At 37.1% G+C, this 7,100-nt stretch overlaps 1 pseudogene; it reads left to right on the plus strand.

Annotated features, from left to right (window-relative positions):
• Nucleotides 1-3,603: 3,603 nt before the first annotated feature.
• LOC113333870 lies at nucleotides 3,604-6,700 on the plus strand (annotated as a pseudogene).
• Nucleotides 6,701-7,100: the final 400 nt, after the last annotated feature.

Consider the following 7,100-nt stretch of genomic DNA (forward strand, 5'->3'; position numbering starts at 1 on the left):
GTTGCAAAACTTGGTTCAAACCATTGGAGTTATGGCACTCTCGGAAAACATGTCCCGGGAGACCACAGACAAAACATAACACCGAAATTCCTTCATAGGAAAACTAAACCCAAGTTCTCTTTCCTAAACTTAGCATAACTCATGGCATGAATGGTTTATTTAGGTCCATAATTACTAAGACTCTAGGTGGAGAGCTTTCTAGGTCAGTTTGTACAACAGTTCTTGTGCCTGAACGTTCTATGATGTCCATAATTGCCTCTTCATCCAGAAAAAGTCTAGGTAGGTTAAGCACTTGCAACCAGAACGGAGCAAACTTAAAACAATTAAGTGGGTGTTGAACAAAGAAAGTCCAATCCTCACAGAGAATAACATGCGGAGCTGCAATCCAAGGTTGGTTGGCCAGAATGAATTCTTTATCATATTTGTGCTTGAGGGACAGTTGAATTACCTGGAAAGTAGCGTTAGTTTCCATTAGATGAAACTGTATGGGGAATATCCTGTTACCAAAAGCTCTTTTGACTTGAGAAAAATCTTGAAACCCTCCAACCACTTTTAGCGCCAAACTATGCTCGTTATGAGTCTGCATCAGGTTCTGCATTCTATCAGTTAACTGCAAGATAGGGATATTGGTGTCTTTCAACTTTTTAGGTAAAGTTGGCTTTGTTTCCGAATCTATTTGATGGGTTTGATGCTTTTTTTGATTGGTATTTTTTCTAACATGATGGTTTGAGGGGATTTTGTATGAAAAGTTGAGGTTTGTTTCTTTGTCTTTGTTGGAGAGCTTTTCAGTATTACTCGAGGTAGAAGATGCAGTAAAGGAGAAGAAGCTTTGCTTTGAATCCTCCAAAAGGCTTCTGTTCTTCAGCTTTTGGTTGTCTTTAAACGAGAGTGATTCTTTGAAGTGAGAGACGCATGGGGAGGATTGCGGGAATCTATGGTGCTTTTCAGAGCTAACTGCATGAAGTAATGTATCAGGTAGTTGAGCTGTAGGTGAGTGCGAGCCCTGATTGGAGACGGGAGAAGGTGGCTGTTGACTCATTGGTGATTATGGGAGGTGAGGAGAGGAATAAAAAACCCAGAAAATCTGCCACTAACTGGTCTTGAAAGAGAAATCTTCTTTCGAATTTCCCTATGAGTATTGCAACTGATAAGGGTCCCTCAAATCAACCTATGGTGGAAGATGCATTAGATACAAGAACACAGATACTGGAGATATGAAGTATTTAGAAATTCCTCAACCGTAGCCAGAATCCATTAATCGACCATTTGAAAACAACGAGGTGAGTTGACACATTCACACCCGATTCTCGGTGTATAAGAACATAAAGATAACATTACTATAACAGTAAGATAAAAATGAGAGCCATAGCCAGGTTACAAGGGCGGTGATATGTGATTTTGAGCACCGCAAACCACACCCAATTAACGCAAGCCATTTGGTGTCAGAAACTTCTATGCCTATGGTTCTATTTGCCTTCTCTTTCCTCTGGTGAGTTCCTCTTTCGTTTTAAATTTGTTCCGTTGTTGATTTTTTTGGGATAATCTTTCCCATAGTTTGATATTATCAGAATGTTTACCTGATTCACAAACTGAAGAATCTTACCTAATTCAAACTTCAGGTTTAGTAGAAGGGGAAGAATCTCGTTGGTCTTTTAGGGTTTAGTAGAAATGAGTTCTGGTGATTTCTTAAATTTTCTTCATCGATTTGGGGGGAAAAATTTAGGGTTTCATCGGTATACTACCAAGTCTTGTGCACATTTATACAGGATTGTTAGCTCTTGGAGGTGTAGCTGCTGATTGTTCCAATTGCAGAAATGTTACTAAGGTTCAAATTATGATGAACGCGGCAAGCAAGGTTCAATCAATACTTCCAGTATTTTTGATATTCTAAGAGAAGAAAACTTCAATCACCAACCTGGTCAGCGGACTCACTCAGTGGATTGTCATATAGAGGAACTAGAATCTGATGATGAGATGAATCTGATGACGATGATGGGAAAAATCAGATTGGTAGGAAGTGATAACTGATCCAGAGTGGGATATTTGCAACCTGTTAAAGGATATTTGCTCAAATTTGTAGGTCAATCAATTCACTAAGAGTTGCCAAACTTTTAACACTCTTTTCAACTGTCCCCTCATGCAGTCATACTAAATCACTTTTGTCATTCCAAACATGATATTGTTGTTTGCAACAGGTATATGCGAAATCAAATGATGTAGCAAAATTAGTAAGTTATCTATCTCACTATGTGCAGATTTAGTAAATTACATGTTCTGTTAGTTAATCCTTTTGGTAAGTTCATGAAGATCTTAAAGAAAGAGAAACTTAATCAAATGTATCCAATTATAGAAGCCTAAACGTCTTTCCCTGACCAGCACCCAATGTAATCTGACCTGAATGGGATAGCCTGATATATGAAGATTAGGTTTCCTACTGCCGCCGCTTCTATATCGTGTAGTGTGCCATATTGATGAGACTGGTAAATTGTACACATCTTGGATGTGTAGCAAAATTTGTAAGTTATCGACCTCAATATGTACAAATTTAGTAAATTACTTGTTCTGTTTGGTTAAGTTCATGAATATCTTAAAGAAAGACGAGACTTAATCAAATGAAATCCAATTTTCGAAGCTTAAACGTCTTTTCTGGACCAACACCCAATGTAGTCTGACCTGAATGCTATAGCCTGATATCTGAAGATTAGGTAGATTGTAATTATCCTGAATGTGATAGCCTGGTCAGGGATCGGGAAAAGGTGTTTTGATCGCTACTTTTTTGGTCGACGAGTAATTATTCTGAGCATCATGATGATTCTGCTGTTTAGTTGTGTATCCTTCCTAACATGTATAGGTTTGTAAAACTTTTGAGAAATGATTCACAGACATGTGTATAGGTTAGTAAAACTTTTGAGAAATGATTCACAGACATGGGTTCATGCCACATGCTGCAAACCTGTTCGGCCTATGCCTTCTAGGAAGGGGAGCATTTTATGTAAGATTGTTGTCCAACTTATGGTTTCTTAGAAACCTCTCCAAACAATTTTGTGTCTGACCTTGATATATTCCCGTCAAGGTGGTAGTTTCATCAAGATCTCTACTTCTTGGTACGGGTGTTTAGCTGATGTTGGGTCTGAAACATGGGAACTGAACTCCACAACCATGTTATTATTTCATAACACAAAAGTGATTCATATACTTGTTAAAATTTGTTTTTCTTTTTTTTTTCCTGAGAGGCTCATATCATCACATGCCTTGAGAGATTGCAAAACAAAGCTACTGTAGACATTTCTTATATTCTGTATCTCTAGATTGTGTGCTCCCTGTCTTTTTTACAGATTTGTTGAAATTGACAAATTGTTACTTTATTAGAAAAGAACAATCATTGATAGTTACAATTTAAAGGTATTTCACTTAAGAAATGTGGTAAACATTAGAAGCAAAGGACAGGTTTTCTCATTAAGTTAAGGTGGGCTCACCTGAATATTTGCTGCTGGTTATGGCAATATGCATCACTTTCAGTGTGAAACAAGATTTTGTATGCTGAATCTAATTGTTTGCATATATTCTTGATCGTGAAGGACATTTACAAATTCTCTGTAACTAATGTGGTTCCAGTCCTACTTGTTAGCATTTATAAATGATGCTGTAAAAATACTAAGAAAAGCTCAGTGTTCATTAATGTCATTTTGTCCTAAGAGGCATCTACTAAGTAAACACGTAAACAAAAGGTCTTTTTTTTTCTGATTGTGTACCTGACCTTTTATTGCTTTTTTTTATTAGGCAAAAAAAAACCGCATTTATAAATGATGCTGTAAAAATACTAAGAAAAGCTCAGTGTTCATTAATGTCATTTGGTCCTAAGAGGCATCTACTAAGTAAACACGTAAACAAAAGGTCTTTTTTTTTCTGATTGTGTACCTGACCTTATATTGCTTTTTTTTATTAGGCAAAAATAAACCGCGACTGGTGTTGCTTTACAATGGTTTATACAAGGAGCTTTGCCACAAGAACCAACTATGCCGCATTGTGGAAGGTAAATATCAGCTCTTGGCCCAAGAAGTGGCTACTTTTCATGCTTTCTGTGCTTGCACTGCAACGAATTCACTTCTACTAAGAAGTCTCTTATTGATACTTTATTGGTTTTTGTAGGCATTGTTATTTTCTGATGCTAGGGCAATAAAAGAATACAGCGTAAAACTGGGTGCAGGAGATGATCTGTATGCACTGTTTGCTGGGATTCTCTCAACGAGACAATGGAATTAAGGTCGTTGACCCAGCTACGAATCATTTGGTGGTAGAAGGCACTGATACTGATGTTTCAGAACTCCAGGTTCTTCTTCTGATTTTGATGTTCTTTTCTGCTAGACTATCTTATTAATAATAGAAGTCTTTGGAATTCAGCCAGTGTGGGTAGTCTCCTCACCTTGTAATTTACGTTTGAAAAAGTTGCATTGTTCTGGACTTCTATACTTCCCAGAAGTTCTTTAATATCTAGTTGTGGAACTATTTTGAGCATGTTCATCTCCTTTGTTCGTACTCCAAATAAACCTTAGGAATTCCAGGTAATATTGACTCATGGACCAGAAAGTATCAACATGTGAAACATAGGCCCCTACTTTTGTATGGCCCTGTAAGTTCTGGATAGACAACATTGATCAATAAGGTCAAGTTTTTTGATTATCATATACTACAGTAAAGCTTTTTATTTTTATTCTTCAGTTCTATCTATTCACATGGATGAACAACTGGATGTAATCTGCTGCTTATCATTTGCCTCTAATAGAAAGGTGCAAGTGCATTTGTAACTGTTCACAGAGAGGTAGTTTGAAAATCATTTCCCCCCACAGAAAAGAATTTCTAAGCTTAAATCTATAATTTGGAATAATGTTTTAGACTTGGTATTGTGTTATCCCTTTAATGTGGGATTTTAGATAGTGAGTGCCACTTTTATATGCGTGTTGTAAATCACGGATTACTGTAAGAAGGTGCTTATTATAATTCCTTGCTTAACCAATGCATATTTGCTGGTATTTTTGATCTGATGTTGATACCTCCATTTCTGCTAGATTGGAGATGAAACGTTTATTATAGCAGCACTAATGGCTGTGTGCCACCCAAAGTCGATTGTTCTATCTGGTGCACTTTCCGCCTTGTTTGTGATGACGGTAAGAGAACGTTTAATTTCTGATAGGCTTCAAGCATCAATCTCTTTTTTCTTAATCCCATCTTTTTTTCTTTTTTTTTTTTGGTGGGTGTTGCATGCGTGGGTTTGCCAATTATGTAGGTCCTGGCTGGTACCTTACTACCTTCTCCTTGGTGGTTGTTAATGGGATTTCATTTCCTGTCAATGTTCTGTACTCTGAATGTCAAACTCATGTATTTGTAGGTGCTTTCTACTGGACTTGGTCGGATAGTGCCAAATTTGATATCAAGGAAGCACACCAATAGTGCAGCAACAGGTATTTACTTTAATTGTTTGAGAATGGTTGGGTGTTGTTCATTTTTGTTGGATTCCTGCCCAATTTAAGGGTCTGTCCATCAACTGCACTGTTTTTCTTCTTCTCTACAAAATGGAAGTCGTAGCACTTGGTTTAATGATCGTTTTATGCTGTCATAAATCCAGTTCTCCATGCGTTTGGAGATCAGAAAAGGCAAATCAGAAGAAGGAAATAGAACAAGTATGTTTCTCTTTCTTGAATAGTGAAGTTTGTAGGAAATGCTCCTGCATCATTGAACTTCTGATTGCATCCTTATATTTGTGGAAGTTGTACAAATTGTTGAAGTTTGCTTACAAAGAAACCCTGCAACTTTTGTTTAGGGAAAAGTTGATGCTTAGCCAAAGTCTCAATGCTTGATTTATTACTTATTCCACACATATACTGTCACTTTCACTTTAGATCCTTATCTGTATCCTTTTATCATTAGATAGGTAGAAGAGAAGTTGGAAGGGGGGTAAGGAAAATCAACGTTTCGCCGATTTTTATCAAGATTTCTAACTCCAATCTTCTTTGAGGTATTCACAAATGCTATTATGGTTTCACAGTTACTTTTCTCCATGGATTTGTCTGACCTCTCATTCAACATCTGCTTGAGAGTTCGGAAGTTTTTATATGGATTATTATCCTTTAGCTCTTGATAGCAAAAAAAGTTCATCAACATTATCTTACCAGTGTAATCGTTTCTGATTAGAGTTTTCTGTGTTTACTTTCTTGTGCAGTCGTTTATTTTGACATTTGTAGCCGAATGGGGTGATCGCAGTCAGATTGCCACAATCGCCGTAAGATTTCTCTGCATAAAAACTGAATTATTTTCTTACATGCTTGCTTTAGTCAGTTGGGTTAATTTGTGTATATATTTCACTCAATTATGGTCGAAGAAAAGTCTAATTTTCAGTTGGGTATTATTTAGAATCTGTCATTGATTGTTATGCAATTTTCGTTCCCACAGCTAGCAACTCATAAAAACGCAGTTGGGGTAGCCGTTGGAGCCTGTATAGTATAGGGCACACAATCTGCTCATCAATAGCTGTAGTAGGAGGAAGCATGCTGGCTTCAAAGATCTCACAAGGAACAGTTGCAGCAGTCGGCGGCCTGCTCTTCCTCGGCTTCTCTTTGTCATCTTATTTCTATCCTCCAATGTAATTTCAACTTAACACTCAACTGATTCATTTGGAAATGGTTGAAGAAAATTCTAATTTTCAGGTGTGTATTATTTAGAAACTGTCATTGTTACCGGCAATGGAGTTGGCTGAGCTGAGAGTCACTTTGGGAAATAATATTATGTCCACTCCATTCTGTTACCTACCGGAAAGCTGCATCAGTAACCACTTCTAGTTGCTGCAATCGGCATACTTACCCCTTACGTGTTAATTTTAAATTAGGAAATCTAATCGAATTTAGAAATAGGCAAATAAAATTAGGAAATATGGTTGGATTAGGAAATCTAATTAAACTTGTCGGATTGGCGTCCGGACAATCTCAGTTGTCCTTGTCCCTAATTAGGAGATAGTATATATATATATATACACTGTAGAACCTCTATAATTTAATGCGCCATAAATTAATAAGTTTCACCGGATCGAATCGGGACCAACGTGCTAA

Source organism: Papaver somniferum, unplaced genomic scaffold, assembly GCF_003573695.1.
Source record: "Papaver somniferum cultivar HN1 unplaced genomic scaffold, ASM357369v1 unplaced-scaffold_135, whole genome shotgun sequence".
Taxonomy (NCBI): domain Eukaryota; kingdom Viridiplantae; phylum Streptophyta; class Magnoliopsida; order Ranunculales; family Papaveraceae; genus Papaver; species Papaver somniferum.